Raw genomic sequence first — 20,770 nt, 5'->3', positions numbered from 1 at the left:
GGTGGTTGAGATATTTAAGGAGACAGCCAAGAGGCGTCGTTTTGAGGGGTGCAGAGGAAGTGTTCCCCATGATGAGGAGAGTAAAAGTGACCCAAGAGGGGAGTGGTGAGTGACAGACCACAAATCCAAAGGTGACTGTTTAGGGCAGGCATCCCTGATGCTAAACAAATCACCACGAGAAACGAGAGGTGACCCTCTGGACTGGGCGTCCCCAATCCAGAAGGACCCAAAGCCAAATGGCTGAGGAGTCTTCTGGCCTAGCACTAAGACTTTTGAGGTGAGAGTCTTCCAAGAAGTCAGATAGAGAGTGGGCAGAAGACCTGAGACGAGGGGAATAGTGGAACATCACTCACCTAGAGAAGATTGGCCAGTGTGGGATGGAGGGTCAGCAATGGAGAAGGAGAAATTCCTGGTCCAGCATCCTCCTTGGCTGGCTGGGGGGGACCCCATAAGGGAGGGAGGCCTGATCAAGGCTGGCAATCGAGTCACCCAAGTAGGATTCGGAGGTAAGCCCAGGACAAGATACTGCTGCCTACTGCTTTCTGAGTAGCAAACTCAGGGTGACCGAAGCTGGAAGGATGGCTCCCCATCCCCATGGAACCCTCCCAGGTTTCGACACCAAATGTTAGGTCGCTGAAGGAGGAACACACGAGGCCAGAGTGGTGAAGGATTACGAATTTATTCGATCATCCACACACCAGGTGGCTGAGCCTTGATGGCTCCTGCACCCAGTGAGGGGAGTCAGTGGACTTTAAAGGACATTTGGCAGGATTTTTCTGGGCCAAGACTTCTTTATGCATATCCGGAGGGGAGAGAATGGAATGTGGTCACTGCAAGTGAAAAGTGGTCTTCAACAAAGGGACTGTCCATAGTGAAATGACCTGAAAAGCCAGTTCCTGGGGGAAGGGTATCAACTCAATTGCTCCATCAAACCTAACATAAAAGACAAAGAGAGAATCTTAAAAGCTGCAAGAGAAAAGCAGTTAGTTACCTACAAAGGAATGCTCATATGACTGTCAGCTGATTTCTCAACAGAAACTTTGCAGGCCAGAAGGAAGTGGCAAGAAATATTTCAAAGTGATGAACAGTGAGGAACTACAATCAAGATTACTCTACCCAGCAAAGCTACCATTTAGAATTGAAGGTCAGATAAATAACTTCACAGATAAGAAAAAGGTAAAGGAGTTGCCACCACCAAACCCACATTACATGAAATGTTGAAGGGTATTAGAAGAAGAAGAAGGAGGAGGAGGAGGAGGAGGAGGAGGAGGAGGAGGAGGAGAAGGAGGAGGAGGAGGAGGAGGAGGAGGAGGAGGAGGAGGAGGAGAAGAAGAAGAAGAAGAAGAAGAAAAAGAAGAAGAAGAAGAAGAAGATCTATAAAAATGGCAATAAATATATATCTATCAACAATTAAATGTAAAAACCAAAATAAATGAACAAGCAGAACAGGAAAATGTTAGGATTTGGCTGGTGACACAGGCTGTGAAAGAATTCAAAACTAAAAAAAGAGATGCAGAGAGGAAGTTTATTTTACTTTCCAAGAGAGGAAAGGGCCAAGTATTGCTAGTGAATACAGGGGAGGGAACAAAGGATGGACTGGTCTTTTAAGCAGTGACTGGTCTTTTAAGCAACAAGGAAGGAAGGGACAGTTGTGTTTGAGTAGAAATCAGGGGCTGTCTTGAAAAGTCACAGCTTGTTTGCTTTCCAGGAGACAGTCCAGAAGATGTCCTAGGGAGGTGTCTTACCAGTATTTTTCCCAAGCCTGTAAAACATGCTTAGAGCAAAAGTTATGAGGAGTTCAAAAGAGGCTTGTTTGAATAGGATGGGGGAAGGGACTTTCTACTAACTGGAGACTCCTTGGTGCGAATTATCCCTGAGTTGTGAAAACAGTAGGGAGGAGGGGCATGTAAGAATGTAGCCTTGAGAGTACCTTATTTTGTCTTACAGTTTGAACAGAGGGGCTGTTTGAATCAGAGGAGCTGATACCGGACAACAGATAGATCTAGGCTGCCGGTCACTACTTGAACCAATTAAGCAGAGACAAGATTGAGTCATGTATGAGCATTTATTCTAATAATGCTGGCAGCATGGGAGAGCAGCAGTTCACCCACAAAATTCTGCTTTGCACCTCCCCATAGCCAGATGATTATATGGGGTAGAAGGACAAAGATATCAGGGTTGTGGTATCCACTGATTGGTCAGCACCAGGGCAGAGGGTCATGGGTTTCCAATGTCCCATCTCTCTCTTTCTCACCATGGAAAAAGTCCAACTGATGTCAGTCATGAGGTCGCTTGTCTGGTTTTGCTGCTTTTCTGGTCTTGGAACTGAAACACAACTGAGGTCTAGATGTATTTGATGTGGGGTCAGAACCTCTTGGTCCTGACATGAAAAAGGAATAAGAATGGGTAAACAAAATAAAAATGTTTATGCAGGTATGGGGATGTAGGTAAAAGGAATCAAAATGGGTATAATGATTACAGATTAAAGGCACTTCAGGCTGGGGGTTTGCAAAGGGCTGGTTCCTCTGGTTTCCACAACAGGGTTGTTAATCTTTCCATGATAACAGGCAGCTCTTGGATGTGGCAGATGGGCTGCAGTTCCAGGTTAACACCCAGCCAGGTTAGAATGTGCTTTCTTTAATCAGAACAAAATAATCACAATTAACAGAGCATGATTATTATCTTATATAATAAAAGGGTAATATGTAAATTGACCCTAACAGCAGACCTACTGGGAACAACTGGTCGCTATGATGCGCACTGACCACCAGGGGGCAGACGCTCAACACAAGAGCTGCCCCTGGTGGTCAGTGTGCTTCACAGCGGGAGTGCCGCTCAGCCAGAAGCCGGCTCATGGCTGGCCAGCGCAGTGGCAGTGGCAGGAGCCTTTCCCGCCTCCACGGCAGCGCTAAGAATGTTCGACTGAAGGGGGAAGTTGGCCTAAGCTGGCAGGTGGACATTCCCTGAGGGCTCCCGGGCTGCCAGAGGGATGTCAGACTGCCAGCTTAGGCCCGATTCCCCGGGGAGTGGGCCTAAGCTGGCAGGTGGAGATCCCCTGAGGGGTCCCAGACTGCAAGAGGGCACAGACTGGGCTGAGGGACCCTACTCCCCCCCTGCCAAGTGCACGAATTTTCATTCACCAGTCCTCTAGTTTCTTATAACTATAGCTAGTCTCTACTATTCTATTGCTCCTTCCAGACCCTAACAGAGCTAACAATATTGTGGTTTAATTAACCAGGTGCTTCTCATAAATTGTGAAAGGCCACAACAAAGAAAAGGAGAGGCCTTCCTCTGTTCTTGCAAATCAGACTCATAGATACATAGAATTTTGCCAGATGGGAGTGAGGTTGAGGGGATGGGTGAAAAAGGTGAAGATCTTGGTGGCAAAATGGCACCTGGTTGAGTCAGACCAGACCTTGGTTTAGCAGCTCTATACTTGAATTCTGGTTAAGAAATGAATCAGAGTCAAGATTCAAACTACAAGAATAAGTTTATTTAGAAAGACATAGAGGTAGAAGAAATGGGTTCAGGAAACACGTTACCGAGGCAAAAAAAGGGCCCTTGGAGCCTAGGAGAGAGAAAGGGAAAGGTGGTGGGCCTAGGGGAAGAAGAGGTAGAAAGGAAAAGCACCTGCTTGCTCCAGGAGGGAGAGAGCACTGGGTCCTCTTTCCTGAAGGCTTTTAAGGGTGGGATTCTAGGGGAGGCCCCAGGAGAGGATCTCAATAGAATATTCATCTGCTTTCTTTGAGTTCTTTCAGGGTTGTGGTCTCCACTGATTGGTCAGCACCTAGGTAGGGGGTCATTAGTCAATGTAGCTGATCCTGATGTCAGCCATGGGGTTGCTTGTCTGGTTTTGCTGCTTGTCTGGACCTGGAGCTGAAACACAACTGAGATGTAGGTGTATTTGATGAGGGTCAGAACCTCATGGTCCTGGGGCTTTATGCTTAAGGGTTATTCTCTGGCCCCTTTGTTTGTTCTGTTTGTTCTTCCTTTAAGGGGATCTAACTTGTATTATTGGAGGTGGGTTTCCAATGTCTCATCTCTCTCTGTCTCACCATGGAAAAAGTCCAACTGTGCCTTCAGCAGGGTTAAAATAAAAGCCATTGTCCAGAGTTTTTGCTTCATATTGTTTTGGAACCACACAGTCTTCCTTGGGCCCCAGGTGGCCACGAGACCCCAATGTTTGCGATTTCCCAGGTAGGTGAGAATATGGGGCCCGTGAGGGAGAAAGAGCAAGAGAGTGAGTGAGAGTGAGAGTGAGAGCAAGAGCACTCTTTGTTCCCCTGGGTTTTAACCAGGAGCTTTTCCACAGTTAGCATCTCGAGTTTTCACGGCCTTGCATTGGGGTCCACTCCCTAGCCAACAATCTTTTTTTTTTAATAAATCTTTATTGTTCAGATTATTACAGATGTTCCCCCCCCCCCCCCCACCCCAATAGCTCCCCTCCACCTGATTCCCCCACCCCCACCCCATGCCCTTACCCCCTGCCACTGTCCTCATCCATAGGTGTAAGATTTTTGTCCAATCTCTTCCTGCACCCCTCACACTCCCTTCCCCCTGAGAATTGTCAGTCCACTCCCTTTCTATGCCCCTGATTCTATTATATTTACCAGTTTATTCTGTTCATCAGATTTTTTATTGACTTGATTTTTAGATTCACTTGTTGATAGATATGTATTTGTTGTCACTTTGTTGTTCATAATTTTTATCTTTACCTTTTTCTTCTTCTTCCTCTTCTTAAAGAATACCCTTCAGCATTTCATATAATACTGGTTTGGTGGTGATGAACTCCTTTAGCTTTTTCTTATCTGTGAAGCTCTTTATCTGACTTTCAATTCTAAATAATAGCTTTGCTGGGTAGAGTAATCTTAGTTGTAGGTTCTTGCTATTCATCACTTTGAATATTTCTTGCCACTCCCTTCTGGCCTGCATAGTTTCTGTTGAGAAATTAGCTGACAGTCGTATGGGTACTCCCTTGTAGGTCACTAACTGTTTTTCTCTTGCTGCTTTCAAGATTTTCTCTTTGTCTTTTGCCCTTGGCATTTTAATTATGATGTGTCTTGGTGTGGTCCTCTTTGGATTCCTTTTGTTTGGGGTTCTCTGCGTTTCCTGGACTTGTATGTCTATTTCTTTCACCAGGTGGGGAAAGTTTTCTGTCATTATTTCTTCAAATAGGTTTTCAATATCTTGCTCTCTCTATTCTTCTGGGACCCCCATAATTCGGATGTTGGTATGCTTGAAGTTGTCCCGGAGGCTCCTTACACTATCTTCATATTTTTTAATTCTTTTTTCTTTTTGTTTTTCTGGTTGGGTGTTTTTTGCTTCCTCATATCTCAAATCTTTGGTTTGATTCTTGGGGTCCTCTAGTCTACTGTTGGATTTTTGTATATTATTCTTTATTTCAGACAGTGTATGCTTAATTTCTGACTGGTCATTTTTCATTTTTTTTTTTTTTTTGGGCATTCTCATTAAGATCCTTGAAGGTCTCACTAAGTTCCTTGGAGGTTTCGCTAAGTTTCTCGGTGGTTTCTAGAAGATTCTTGAGTAACCTTATAACTGTGGTTGTGAACTCTATATCCAGTAGTTTGCTTTCCTCCATTTCTTTCATTCGTGACATGTTTCTTTGTCTCTGCATTTTGGTTGCTTCCCTGTGTTGATGGAATGGCTTTGTGTGGCAGGTGACCTATAGGGCCCAGTGGCTCAGCCTCCCCAATCACCTGAGGTGGACAGTCTTGGTGCACACCTTTGTGAGCTGGGTGTAGTCTTGTTATAGTTAAGCCTTGATTGCTGTTGGTATCACTGGGAGGAATTGACCTCCAGGACAATTGGCTGTGAGAATCAGCTTTGTCTATAATGGAAGAACTGCTGTGCTGTAGACACCCTTATGGGGCAGGACTTGCTTCAGTGGGGCTTTGGTGCTCACTGAGTCTGCCTCTTGAGTGTGTTGCTTATGGATGTGAAGAGTTGAAGTCTGGTGTCGTCTCACACTGTCCACTAAGTACACTGGCTCCTGGATCTTCAAGGAGGTGCAAGTCAGCTACTCTCTGAGGCCACCCAGCAGGAACTACAGAGATATCTGCAGATTTCTCCTCTTTGTTTGGGCTTTGGAAGTTTTGGAGCTGTCTGACCCAGCTGCAGTTTGTTAGGTTAAGCTGCAAAAGGGCAGGCCATTCATATGCAAAAGCCACTGCACACAGCTTGTGTGGGTTTGTAAATTGGTTGGGGCGGGGTCTCAGGGAATCACTAGGGTGTGGCAACCAGCGATGGCTGCCAGTCAGCCATCTGCGTCTCCGAGTTTCCTTGTCTCCGCTTTTCCGAGTCCCCGCGTCCCGCGCCCCAGCGCAGTAAACAATCATTCCGGTGTGCACCCCTGCGAGAAAACCACCCTCACTTTCCAACCCAATGCCAGACAGTCCAGTTTCTCCCCCTAGGAGTCTGGGTCCCCAGAGTCTCGCCGGAAACTGGAGTTCAGAGCAGTCAGGAGCTTGTATCTCCCTTCCAATTGAAAAAAACAGCGCACCCAGTTGCCAGCCCAATTCGTGTGCCTCCGTACCTCTGCTTTTCCATGGCTCTGCACGTCCTACACAGTCTCAATGAGCTTTTTTCTTTCCTTCTAATTGTAGAACTTCTACTCAGCCAGCTTTCCCATGGTTCTGGGTGATAGTCGTTTTGTCTTTTAGTTGTAGTTTTGGTATGGTTGTGAGAGGCAGCATTTACAGGTGTATATCTTATGCCGCCATCTTGGTTTCCCCAACAATCTTTTTTCCTAGGTGAGACTGACAGTCCTCTGTGGAAGGAAAAAAAAAAAAAAAGGCCGCATGCTAACCTGACAAGCTCAGGGAAGGCCTGCATGGCAGTCTTGCAAACTTAAAGACCTAAAGGATGGTCTAAAATTAAAACTTCAGCCGAAACCAGTTTGGCTCAGTGGATAGAGCGTCGGCTTGCAGACTGGAAGGTCCCAGGTTCGATTCCGGTCAAGGGCACGTACCTTGGTTGCGGGCACATTCCCGGTAGGGGGTGTGCAGGAGGCAGCTGGTCGATGTTTCTCTCTCATCGATGTTTCTAGCTCTCTATCCCTCTCCCTTCCTCTATGTAAAAACTCAATAAAATATTTAAAAAAAATTAAAACTTGAACTAAAAGCAGTTATGATGGGTAACCATGTCCTAGTCCAGTATTTTCCCTGAGGAGGTAAATTTTTACCTTAACTGAGCATGTTGTCTTTTTGCATCTGAGATAACATACCTATGAAATGTACCTTCCCTTCACCTACTACCCTCACCCCTGGGCACCAGAACAGGAAACCATAAATTCCTTCATTGTTATTGTTATCATGTTAGTTGTTGACTGTTAACTATCCTGTACCCACCTAAGTAATATGTCTATCATTTTACTTTTAATCCAATCCCAGAAGTCCCCCCCTCTTCGCTTTCTCCCACCTCCCTAATTTATCACCAATGGATTTCATGTAACCCACTCCTCCTTTGATGTATGGTATAAAACAAGGTAAAAAAAACACCATTCTCTGGAGCAGCGGTTGTCAACCTTTTGGACCTCATGGACCACTAGTGGTCTGTGGACCACCGGTTGGTGACTGCTGCTCTGGAGCATTATCCCAGTCCATTGATATTCTGCTTCCCGGCAATTGTCGACAGTTTGGCTCAAATAAACTCACAAAAATTCTTTACAGATTTGAATGTTTTAATGTTAACACCTCTATGGTTAAGTACCTTCCCCTGCACCATTTTGACTTTATTGAGCATGATCTTATCTCTCCCTGCTCCCCCGACCCCGAATCCTGTACTGGAGGGTGGGAGGGTGGGGGGTTAACCCCTTAGAGGGACAATACTGTGATTCCTTGGAGTGTCAAGATGTAGATTCCTGGTGAAGCAAACAGGCCTCTGTTTCCCAGCTGAATATGCTTAACAAGTCTGATTCTTCCTTTGCTTTCTTTCCCGTCAGTAATTAGCTAACTATGGTAACAGTATGACTAGCAACATGCCAGGGGAGGAAAGGTCAGGGGAGGGTCCAAACCACACCATCAGTGATATACTGTGGGGGGGGGGGAAGGTCACCCTGGGGGCAAGGTCCCAGGTTTCCCAGTTTTGCCCATTGCTAGGGCTCTCTACCCTGGTGACCTTCTGTATGGCTCATTGTCCTTCCTCTACTCATGTCTGACTGCCTACCACAAAGGGATTGAGAAGTACAAATTGGTTTTTACAGAATAGCCATGGGGATAATAATGCACAACATAGAGAATATAGTCAATAATCCTACCTAATAAAAGAGTAATATGCAAATTTACCCTAACTCTGCTACACCCATCAGCCACGCCCACCAGCCAATCAGGAGCAAATATGCAAATAAACCCAACCAAGATGGCTACAGCCACAGAGAGCAGGAGGGAGGCTTGGGTTTCCCCAGTAACAAAGGAAGCCAAGATTTCCGCATGCCGTTGCAGGCCTAAACCTCCACTCAAGGCTACAAAGTTTCAATTATAGAAGGCAAACAAATCCAAACAGAAATGGTGACAGCCACTGAGCTGGAAATAGCGGGAGGCTTGGGTTTTCCCCCGGCAATGGAGGAAGCAAAGCTTCTGCAGCCCTGGCTGGCCTAGGCCTCTGCTCCAGGCTACAAAGTTTCAATTATAGAAGAACACAAACCCCAAAAGAAATGGCTGCTGGCCACGGAGCGAGCAGGAAGCTTGGCTCCGCTCCAGGCTACAAAGTTTCAATTGTAGAAGGTAAATAAATTCCAGATACCAGGGCCCCCTCTTGGGTCGCCAGGGGGCATGGCTGGCCTGAAAACAACCACAGGCCCCTTGCTCAGGCAGCCCTCCGCCCCAAGGGAACCCCCATCCTGATCCGGGACACCCTTCAGGGCAAACCAGCTGGCCCCCACCCCTGTACCAGGCCTCTATCCTATCTAATAAAAGAGTAATATGCAGATTGACCATCACTCCAACAGACAAGATGGCTGCCCCATGTGGTCAAAGATCCTGCCCCCATGTGGACACAAGATGGCCACCACAAGATGGCCAGCAGGGAAGGGCAGTTGGGAGGCACCAGGCCTGTAAGGGAGGGCAGTTGTGAGGGACCAGGCTTGCAAGGGAGGGCAGTTGAGAGGGACCAGTCCTGAAAGGGAGGGCATTTGGAGGTGATCAACTCTGCAGGGGAGGGCAGTTAGGGGTGACCAGGCCGGCAGAGGAGGGAAGTTGGGGGCAAACAGGCTGGCAGGGGAGCAGTTAAGCATCAACCAGACTGGCAGGGGAGTGTTTAGGGGGTGATCAGGCTGGCAGGCAGAAGCGGTTAGGGGCAATCAGGAAGGCAGGCAGGCGAGTGGTTGGGAGCCAGCAGTCCTGGATTGTGAGAGGGATGTCTGACTGCCCGTTTAGGCCCGATCCCACCAATGGGCAGTTGGACATCCCTCAAGGGGTCCCAAATTGGAGAGGGTGCAGGCTTGGCTGAGGGACACCCCCCCTCCTGTGCACGAATTTTGTGCACCGGGCCTCTAGTATTCTAATAACTATGTATAGTGTCAGATTGCAATGAGATCAGGATGATCACTTAATAAGTTACATAATGTTTAATTACTGGAGTGTCCACCTGAAACGAATATAATATTATATGTCAACTGTAATTGAAAACTAAAAAGTGATTTTAAAAAATTGTGTGGCCAATTTTTCCCTTTATTAAGTCACAATCAGTCAAAGCAGAAAACAGAAAAGTCACACCTCTCAAACAGGCCCCTCCTCCCACACTCCCATCTACCAGTGTTGCCTGGGTGCTTAGCTAGGCCTCCACCCTGGAGGCTTCTCCTTCTCTCTAGGCGCGCTCCCAGGTTTCAAAGGGGCGGGCCTTCCGGTCTATGCCGGGCGGTTTACTCTAGAAACGGTTTTCCCTACGCCCCGCCCTCTCACCTTCCGGGGAGGAAGATGCCCGCCCGAATCCCCTAGGTAACAGCCCCCGCTGTGACGTCGCTGGGAATAGTAGTTTGCGTGAGCCTGGTGGTGCCCGAGCGCAGGCGGAGAGGGTCCGGTGGGCACTACATTTCCCAGGAGCCCTTGGTTCAGGGGCGGGGCTCCCTCCGGAGGCGGTGATTGTGGCGGCTCTTTCGTAAACGCTGCGGCGACTCCGGCTTGGGTTTGAGTGGACCGAGAGGCCCAGGACTTCGGAGAGGTGGTACGTGGGCTCAGGGAGAGGGGAGCTGGGCTTTCGCCGCTCTGCACCTGAGCGGGTCTGCGGCGCGGGAGGGTCCGCTCCCGGCCGGAGGCTGCGCGGAGTGGCCAACGTCCGCTCCGGGTAACGGGGTTTCTCCCGCGGAGGTCTGACCGCACTGTGAGCTGCGGTTAAGCACAGAGACTCAGTCCTCCGCACGGGCGGCTCTCCACCGCTCTGGTTAGGTCCTTGTCCGTACAGCTCGTGGCTTTCGAGGAGGCGCATTTTTAAGGACGAATAAATCATCACCTCCTCGACCAGCTAGTTCCTTTTCACGGTCTGAGCGTGGCTTTGAATTAATTATGTCCACTTTCCCCTGCTTCAGAAAACGGAGCACAGGTATTTTCTTCTTTTTTTGACATCTCCAAAAAAGTCATACTTAAGAATTTACATTAATGTTACGTTAGCTAAACAGAATGATATAATTGTCTCACGGACTTAATTTCTACATTTCCAAACCTCATCAAGTAGTCATTACACTTATGAAGTAAGTCAGCTGAGTGTTTGAAGTCTGGATGAATTTTAAGATCTTCAGTTTGTCCTGTTGAATATTCACAGTATTGGCACAAATAAACCCCTTCAGATAAATGTGAATTTAAATGTTTGTAATATTCTAGGATAATTGAAAAGCTTTTCCCACACTCATCACAAACATGAGGAAAATTTTAATATGATCAATAGCATATTAACATTGAACATTGCCTATTCTAGGAAAACCACATACTTGACATACAAAAAAATTTTGCATTTGTCAAAGGTAATTTTGCTCAAGAAGCTATACTGTCCATGTTGTCCATTGTTACACTCGCATTTAACTTAATAATTTACATGCATGTTCATTTACTATATGGCTGTGCACGTCTCCTGGATCATTTTTTTCATGTTCACAGACTGACACAAATACTGTTCATCACATTTGGGAGCACAGGTGTTTTCAATGTATGTCATACAGTGGAATGAGCGACAAGGGGAACTGCATTCTCATTTAAAAATTCCATTAAGTCCATATTTTTTTTTTTTTTTTTTTACAGAGAGGAAGGGAGAGGGATAGAGAGTTAGAAACATTGATGAGAGAGAAACATCGATCAGCTGCCTCCCGCACACCTCCCACTGGGGATGTGCCCGCAACCAAGGTACATGCCCTTGACCGGAACCGAACCTGGGACCCTTGAGTCCGCAGGCCGACGCTCTATCCACTGAACCAAACTGGCTTCGGCTAAGTCCATATTTTTGACCTAATAAAATGACACCATCTATTTTTTAGTTCTTCAGTTACATTAGCCACATTTCAAGTGCTCAATAGCTATCTGTGACACGTGGCTACCATATTGGACTTTACAGGACTATGTAATTGTATTTTTTTCTCTCTCTTATGCACTCCATTTCGCTTTTGTCAATTAACATATATTTGTTGGTTATATTCAGTACTTCTATGTCAGCACTTAATAAACTTACTTATTCTCCTTAATGACTACTTAATCTGAATACCATAATTAGCTGGGCCCCTGTTAATGGTCATTTAAGTTAATTTTAGTTTATTAAAAACTAGAGGCCTGGTGCATGAAAATTCATGCACTGGAGGAGGGGTCCCTCAGCCCGGCCTGCCCCTCTCACAGCCCGGGAGCCCTCAGGGGCGGGAGATGACCCGATGATCAGGGGAAGGTGATGCCCCATCACACCTCTGCTGCTGCCACTGCTGGCAGTGCAAGCCTCAGCCGTCCCTGGTTACCTGAGCCTCGGGCGGCCCTGGGCAGCTGGGCAGCTGCCATCCAAGGCTTGCCTGCACCTCTGGCCGGCCCTGGGCGGCTGGGGGACTGAAAGGACTGGGGGACTCCGAAGGCATGCGTGCGGAGCAGCTGGGCCCACCTGGGCATGGGCCCGACCTTGCCGTGTGCCTGCCGCCCCGACGGGGCTGAGGGGACTGGGCGCTGCCATCTTGTGCTGTGAGCGCTGACATCATTGAGGGCGTGGCAGTCAATTAGCATATTCCCTCCTTATTGGCTGTGGGCGCCCCCATCTTTGAAGGCAGGACAGTCAATTAGCATATTCCCTTTTTATTAGATAGGATGTGAACTTGTGCTAATATAGCACAAAATGCCTAGATGTGAAATTGCTGAGTCAAAGTTTCCTTTTCTTTTTTTATTGGCATCCAAATAGGGACCGAGTCAAAGTTTCTGTGCACTTACAGTTTGGATAGGTACTGTCAAATTGCCCTTCAAAAGGTTGTACCAGTTTACCTTCCTAGGTAATACTTTATGAAACAGTTTCTCTTTTCTATACTGCGTGTTATCAGGTTTTAGTCTTTGCCAACAGAGTGTGTAAAAAATAGTATGTTGTAACTGTTTCAATTTCTAGTCAATTGAATGAGGATGAGCACATTTTAATGTTTGGGTCTCTGTTTATTTTCCTGTTTATATCTTTTGTATATGTTTTTCAGACATTAGGTATGAGGCTAAATACATGTTTGTTTGTCTTTGGTTTATATACATTTTTATGGTATTACATTGATAAAGTCTAGAATTAGGTCTGAAAAATAGTGTGAAATGTCATTCCACTTTGGTACTAGATCTCTCAGCTCTCCTCTCAAAGACATGGCTATGGGAGGTCTCCCCTCTCTCCATCCTCATCCGCCTACAAACATGCTTTTATTTCTTCTGTCTTTTTTTTTTTTTTTTAAATCCTCACCCGGGGATATGTTTTTATTGATTTTTGAGAGAGAGAGAGAGAGAGAGAGAGAGAGAGAGAAGAGGAAAGAAACAGTGAGAAACATCAGTTGGCTGCCTCCAGTACATGCCCCTACTGGGGATCCAACCGGCAACCTAGGTATGTGTCCTGACTAGGAATCAAACTGGCCACATTTTGGTGTACTGAATGTTGCTCCAACCAACTGAGCTACACACGCCAGGGCTATTTCATCTGTCTTAAGAAATCTCTCTCTCCTCCTTGCTTCCTTGTGCAGCTGCTGTACTATTTATTTTCTTCTCTTTATAATGAAACTCCTGGAAAGAACTATACTCACTGTCTCCAGTGTCTTACTCTTTCATGTATCCCCCCAATTCAAGCTTTTGCCTCTTCCCCTCAGCTGCTTTCAAGCTATGACCTTTGCTTCGCTAAATTTTAAGATCAGTTCTCAGTTCTCGCCTTTCATCTGTTAACAGCATTAACATAGCCCTTTATTCCTTGAAACACTTAAAAAACAACTCTATTGTTGAGAGTATTACAGATATCCCTTTATTCCTCTCATTGCCCCCTCCATCAGGTTCCCGCCATGCCCCAGGTCTTCACCACTCTGTTTTCTATCTCCATAGGTAATGCATATATGCATTTAAAATTTTTGGTTAATTTCTTTCCCCCACCCCCCACCACCCTTGTCCCCTTTCCTTCTGAGATTTGTCAGTCTGTTCTATGCCTCTGGTTCTGTTTTATTCATCAGTTTATTTTGTTCATTAGATTCCTTGTTTGTTTATTTTGATTTTTAGATTCAATTGTTGATAGATATGTATTTATTACCATTTTATTGTTGATATTTTGGTTCTTTTTCTTCCTGTTCTTCCTCTTCTTCTTCTTCCCTTTCTTAAGGAATACCCTTCAACATTTCAGGTAATACTGGTTTGGTGGTGATGAACTTCTTTAGCTTTTTCTTTTCTGGGAAGCTCTTTATCTGACATCAATTCTAAATGATAGCTTTCCTGGGTAGAGTAATCTTGGTTGTAGGTCTCTGCTATTCATCACTTTGAATATTTCTTGCCACTCCCATCTGGCCTGCATAGTTTCTGTTGAGAAATCAGCTGACAGTCGTATGGGTACTCCTTTGTAGGTAACTAACTGCTTTTCTCTTGCAGCTTTTGAGATTCTCTCTTTGTCTTTAATCTTTGGCATTTTAATGATGATGTGTTTTGGTGTGGTCCTCTTTGGGTTCCTCTTGTTTGGGACTCTCTGCGCTTCTTGGACTTGGAAGTTTATTTCTTTCACTGGGTTGGGGAAGATTTCTGTTATTATTTCTCAAATAGGTCTTCAATTTCTTGCTCCCTCTCTCCTCCTTTCAGCACCCCCATGATGCAAATGTTGGTACGCTTCAAGTTGTCTCAGAGGCTCCCTACACTATCTTCATATTTTTGGATTCTTTTTTCTTTTTGCTCTTCTGATTAGGTGTTTTTTGCTTCTTTATATTCCAAATTGTTGATTTGGTTCTCAGAATCCTCTACTCTATTGTTGAGTTCCTGTAAATTATTCTTTATTTTAGTTAGTGTATGCTTAATTTATGACTGGTCTTTTTCATGTCTTTGATGTTCTTACTAAGATTTCTGAAATTCACACTAAGATCCTTGAAGCTCTCATTAAGATCCTTGAGCAACCTTATAACCATTGTTTTAAACTCTGTATCTAGTAGTTTGCTTGCTTCCATTTTATTTAGTTTTCTTTCTAGAGATTTCTTCTGTTCTTTCATGTGGGACATGTTTCTTTGTCTGTGCATTTTGGCTGCTTCCTTGTGTTTGTTTCTATATACTAGTCTTAGGTAGAGCTGCTGTGTCTCCTGGATTGGTAGAGTGGCCTTGTCTACTAGGTGTCCTGTAGAGCCCAGTGGCTCAGCCTCCCAGTCACCTGAGCTGGACACTCTAGGTGTGCCCCTGTGTGGGCTGTGGGCACAGTCTTGTAGTTGAGACTTGATTGCTGTTGCCGTCACTGGGAGGAATTGACCTCTAGGCCAATTGGCTGTGAGGACCAGCTGCGACTACAGTGAAGACACCCCTATGGAACAGGACTTGTTTCAGTGAGGCTTTGGTGCTCACTAAGTCTGCCCCTTGAGTGTTTCGCTTGTGGATGTGTAGAGTTGTAATCTGGTAAGGGCTGAAGCTGTCCACTTGGTGCACTGGCTCTGGGGCTTCCCAAGAGGTACAAAGTCAGTCACTGCCTTGGGTTACCGGGCAGGAGCCACAGGGAGATCTGCAGATGATTGCTACTTGTATTGGCTTAGAATTGCCAGGAGAGGCCCAGCTGTGAAGCAAGGCAGGCTAGTGCTAGTGTCGGGTCTTGGAACTCTTTTTTTTTTTTTTTTTTGCTATTTCAGATAATGGTTTAATCTCTAATATATTTTTTTTAAATTTCTTTATTGATTAAGGTGTCACATATTTGTCCTCATCCCCCCATTCCCATCCCACACCCCTCCCCACGGATGCCCCAACCCCCTTTTGAACTTAACCATTGGTTAGGCTCATATGCATGCACACAAGTCCTTTGGTTGATCTCTCCCCCGTCCCCCCACCCTCCCCTATCCTCCCTCTGAGGCCCGATAGTCCGATCGATGCCTCCTTGTTTCTGGTTCTGTTCTTGTTCATCAGTCTATGTTGTTCATCATTTCCCTTAGATGAGCGAGATCATATGTCACTAGATATATACTTATAAGAACTGAATGTGAGACGAGCAATAATAGTTATGCTGACAGGCAAATGAATCAGTCTGTAGTGAGTTTCTTTCTGGACCAACAGTTCTTTTGAGACCCAATTTCAATGTCCACCAGTTCCTTATGTGTACATGTCAGCACTGACCCCTCAGCTCTGGATGGTGGACAAATGGTGGTAACGGAGGTCCGACTCCCTCTGGTTTGGTCTTGGCCGGACCCAGGGGCACGGCTTCACCTGGACTCAGGGGCACGTGGCCTCACCCAGACCCAGGGGGCCCGTGGCCTCACCCGGACCCGGGACCCAGCCTCATCCGGATCCAGGGGCACACGGCCTCACCCTGACCCGGGATCCAGCTTCACCCGTACCCAGGGGCGCGAGGCCTCACCCGGACCCAGGGGCGCATGGCCTCTCCCAGACCTAGGGGCGCGTGGCCTCACCCGGACCTAGGTGCGCGCGGCCTCACCCAGACCCGGGACCCAGCCTCACCCGGATCCAGGGGCACACGGCCTCACCCGGACCCGGGATCTAGCTTCACCCGGACCCAGGGGCGCGTGGCCTCACCCGGACCCAGGGTCGCGTGTCTTCACCCAGATCCAGGGGCGCGCGGCCTCACCCGGACCCGGGACCCAGCCTCACCCGGATCCAGGGGCACACGGCCTCACCCGGACCCGGGATCTAGCTTCACCCGGACCCAGGGGCGCGTGGCCTCACCCGGACCCAGGGTCGCGTGTCTTCACCCAGATCCAGGGGCACACGGCCTCACCCGGACCCGGGACCCAGCCTCATCCGGATCCAGGGGCACACGGCCTCACCCTGACCCGGGATCCTGCTTCACCCATACCCAGGGGCGCAAGGCCTCACCCGGACCCAGGGGCGCATGGCCTCTCCCAGGCCCAGGGGTGCGTGGCCTCACCCGGACCTAGGTGCGCGCGGCCTCACCCGGACCCGGGACCCAGCCTCACCCGGATCCAGGGGCACACGGCCTCACCCGGACCCGGGATCTAGCTTCACCCGGACCCAGGGGCGTGTGGCCTCACCCGGACCCAGGGGCGCACGGCCTCACCCGGACCTGGGACCCAGTCTCACCTGAATCCAGGGGCACACGGCCTCGCCCGGACCCAGGATTCAGCCTCACCCGGACCCAGGGGTGCACGGCCCCACCCGGACCAAGGGGCGCGTGGCCTCTCCCAGACCCAGGGGTGCACGGCCTCACCCGGGCCCGGGACCCAGCCTCACCCGGATCCAGGGGCACACGGCCTCACCCGGACCCGGGATCCGGCTTTACCCGGACCCAGAGGCGCGTGGCCTCACCCGGACCCAGGGGCGTGTGGCCTCACCCGGATCCAGGGGCACACGGCCTCACCTGGACCCAGGGGCGCGTGGCCTCACCTGGGCCCGGGACCCAGCCTCACCCGGGTCCAGGGGCACATGGCCTCACCCGGACCCGGGATCCAGTTTCACCCGAACCCAGGGGCGCGTGGCCTCCCCCGGACCCAGGGGCGCGTGGCCTCTCCCAGACCCAGGGGCGCGTGGCCTCACCCGGACCTAGGTGTGCGAGGCCTCACCCGGACCCGGGACCCAGCCTCACCCGGATCCAGGGGCACACGGCCTCACCCGGACCCGGGATCCAGCTTCACCCAGAGCCAGGGGCGCATAGCCTCACCCGGACCCAGGGGCGCGTGGCCTCACCCGGACCCAGGGGCGCGTGGCCTCTCCCAGACCCAGGGGCGCGTGGCCTCACCCGGACCCAGGGGCGCGAGGCCTCACCCAGACCCGGGACCCACCCTCACCTGGATCCAGGGGCACATGGCCTCACCCGGACCCGGGATCCAGCTTCACCCAGACCCAGGGGCGCGAGGCCTCACCCGGACCCGGGACCCACCCTCACCTGGATCCAGGGGCACATGGCCTCACCCGGACCCGGGACCCAGCCTCACCCGGGTCCAGGGGCACACGGCCTCACCCGGACCTGGGATCCGGCTTCACCCGGACCCAGGGGCGCGTGGCCTCACCCGGACCCAGGGGCGCGTGGCCTTACCCGGGCCCGGGACCCAGTCTCACCCGGATCCAGGGGCACACGGCCTCACCCGGACCCGGGATCCAGCTTCACCTGGGTCTTGGAACTCTTAATTTATTTTTTAAGGTTCACTTTTTTATTATACTTTTTAAATTAAATCTTTATTGTTGAAGGTATACATATGTCCCCCTTTTCCCCTCACTGACACCTTCTAGCCCACCCCTGTCCTGTCCTCCACCCCAGGCCTTCACTACCCTATTGTCTGTGTTCATGGTTATGTATATACTAGAGGCCTATTGCACGAATTCGTGCACGGGTGGGGTCCCTTGGTGTGACCTGCGGGGAATGGGCCGAAATCGGCAGTCCAATCCGCCTGCCGCTCCTGTTCATCCCGGCCCCGCTGCACCTGCTGCGGACTCGCGCCCAGTCCTGATCGGGAGAGGCTTGCGCTGCTGCTGCAGCACTTGCCAGCTGTGAGCCCTGCATCTAGCACTCGTTCCAAGGGGGTGGGGGAGTGCCGGGATGCGGGGATGCGATCGGCCCTCCAGGCAGGCGGTGGGATGCTCTTGCTGGCCTGGGATACGGATCCGTCCCGCTGCCGTTCGCGCCAGTTGTCGGGAGCCACCTGGTGGCAGCTTTTATATTGTTTCTTCCATGCGGAGTGTCTAGGGAGGGGAAGTGGCCACAGTGCCCGAGGCCGACTTCCAGGAAGCGGGCGGCGCTGTTGGGATCATGCCCGTGTCTGTCGGTGCCTGGCACGTTCTCCGGAGATTGGACCTGCAGGACTACTGATGGGGAGTGAGTGGCTGCTGCCGGGTTGGTGGGCCACCGGGATGGGTCGGTCAGCTGAGCGGCACTCCTGCTGTGGGAGTGCACTGACCACCAGGGGGCAGCTCCTACGTTGAGTGGTCAGTGTGTGTCATAGCAACAGGTCGACTGGTCGTTTGGTCCTTTGGTCGCTTAGGCTTTTATATATATACTAGGGGCCTAGTGCATAAATTCGTGCACCTTGAAAGGAACTGTGGGCTGCCAGGCTGTGATGGGCACAGGGGTGGGTCTCGGCCGGCCCCTCCCGCTGCGGCCCCCAATCCCGTGTCTGCTGGCAGCCCTGCTCCCACTGCTGCCACTCCCACGTGCTGGCGGTACTGACCCCACTCGCACCTGCTGACAGCATGGAGCGATTGGGGCTGGCTCCAGCAGCAGGTGCGAGCGGGGCCGGCGCCGTCAGTGGGTGCGAGTGGCGGCTGCTGCCCCGATTGCCCCTCAGGAACAGGGGGAGGTGGAGAAGCCCTGAGGGGCAATCGGGGCCAGCAGCTGCTGCTCACACCCGCTGATGGCACCGAGCAATTGGGGCCGGCGCTGGGCTCTGGCAGCGGCAGCGGGTGTGAGCGGCGGCCCCAGCACCGGCTGTGGGTATGAGTGGGGCTAGCGCCAGCAGTGGGTGCAAGTGGGGCTGTCGCTGGCAGTGGGTGTCAGAGGGGGCTGCTGGCCCCGATTGCCCCTCAGGAACAGGGGGAGGTGGAGAAGCCCTGAGGGGCAATCGGGGCCAGCAGCCATTGCTCGGACCCGCTGATGGCACCGAGCAGTTGGGTCCGGTGCTGGGCACCCGCAGCGGGTGTGAGCTGCGGCTCTAGCGATGATGACAGTGGGTGCAGCTGGGGCCAGTGCCAGCAGCATGTGCTAGCGCCGGGCAGGACTGCAGCACGCGGGGGCCGAGAATTTTCAGTAACCACCAGAGGCTTGCCCCGATGACAGCGACCAGCGCCCTGCCATGGTCTGGTGCCTCCGCTCACCTGCTCCACCGTCCTGCCGTGGCCGATGCCCACCATGTTTCGCGCTCAGTTGCCTGTTGCCGATGCCCATCGTGTTCTGCGCACACCCCCTGGTGGTCAGCGCACGTCATAGCGACTGGTCAGTTGTTTGGTTCTGCCGGTTGGTCTATTTGCATGTTAGTCTTTTATTATATAGGATAGATGCACACAAGTTCTTTGGTTGATCTCTTCTGACTGACCCATCCACCCCTGCCTTCCCTTTGAGATTCCACAGTCTGTTCCATGCTTCTATGATTCTGGATTTATTTTGTTCATCAGTTTATTCTGTTCATTAGATTCCATATATGAGTGAGATCATGTGATACTTATCTTTCTCTGACTGGCATATTTTACTTAGCATAATACTCTCCAGGTCCATCCATGTTGTCTCAAAGGGTAAGCGATCCTTCTTTTTTACTGCTGTATAGTATTCCATGGTGTAAATGTACTACAGTGATGGCGAACCTATGACACGCGTGTCAGCACTGACACGCGTAGCCATTTCTGATGACACGCGGCCGCTGAGGCGGCTGCATGCCGAGGATGAAACATTTGCTGCTCCTGAGGATGAAACATTTGCGAAATAATGTTTTTTCCTCAAAGTGACACACTACCCGAGTTATGCTCAGTTTTTTGGCGAAGTTTGACACACCAAGCTCAAAAGGTTGCCCGTCACTGATGTACCACATCCTTTTTATCCACTCATCTACTGTTGACAGTTGGGCTGTTTCTAGATATTCACTATTGTAAATTGTGTTGCTATGAACAAAGGGTGCATACTTTCTTCTGATTGATGTTTTGGGTCTCTTAGGATATATTCCTAGAAGTAGGATCACTGAATCAGATGGCAGTTCCATTTTTAATTTTTTGAGGAACCTCCATACTGTTTTCCATAATGATTGCACCAGTCTGCATTCCCACCAGCAGTGTACCAGGGTTCCCTTTTCTCTGTATCCTCGCCAGCACTGGTCATTTTTGATTTGTTGATGGTAGCCATTCTGACAGGCGTGAGGTAATACCTCATTTTCGTTTTAATTTGCATCTCTCTGATGATCAGTGACTTTGAGTATTTTTTCATATGTCTCTTGGCCATCTGTATGTCTGCTTTGGAGAAGTGTCTGTTTAGGTTCGTTGCCAATTTTTTAATTGGGTTGTTTGCCTTCCTTTTGTAAATTGTATGAGTTACTTTATCAGATGTATCATTGCCAAAAATGCACTCATACAGTGGGCTCCCTTTTTGTTTTGTTGATGGTTTCTTTTGTTGTGCAGAAGCCTTTTATTTTGATGTAGTCCCATTTGTTTATTTTCTCCTTGGTTTCCTTTGC

General features: G+C 49.6%; 1 protein-coding gene across 4 annotated transcripts in view; it reads left to right on the top strand.

The window, feature by feature from the left end:
* The first annotated feature begins 9,840 nt into the window (after positions 1-9,840).
* Positions 9,841-20,770, top strand: part of CENPJ (centromere protein J) — an 87,248-nt gene continuing 76,318 nt past the window's right edge. For 3 of the 4 annotated variants that reach the window (XM_028134886.2, XM_008158163.3, XM_054718711.1), the window contains exon 1: positions 10,091-10,179. The gene's annotated coding sequence lies outside the window, so the exon portion shown is untranslated. Of the gene's footprint in view, positions 9,954-10,090; positions 10,180-20,770 lie in introns of those variants that run through there. The other variant, XM_054718712.1, reaches the window with a different exon arrangement.

Source organism: Eptesicus fuscus, chromosome 7, assembly GCF_027574615.1.
Source record: "Eptesicus fuscus isolate TK198812 chromosome 7, DD_ASM_mEF_20220401, whole genome shotgun sequence".
NCBI classification, from domain to species: Eukaryota; Metazoa; Chordata; class Mammalia; order Chiroptera; family Vespertilionidae; genus Eptesicus; species Eptesicus fuscus.
The sequence above is the reverse complement of the archived record's forward strand: the minus strand, read 5'-3'. Positions and strand labels throughout refer to the sequence as shown.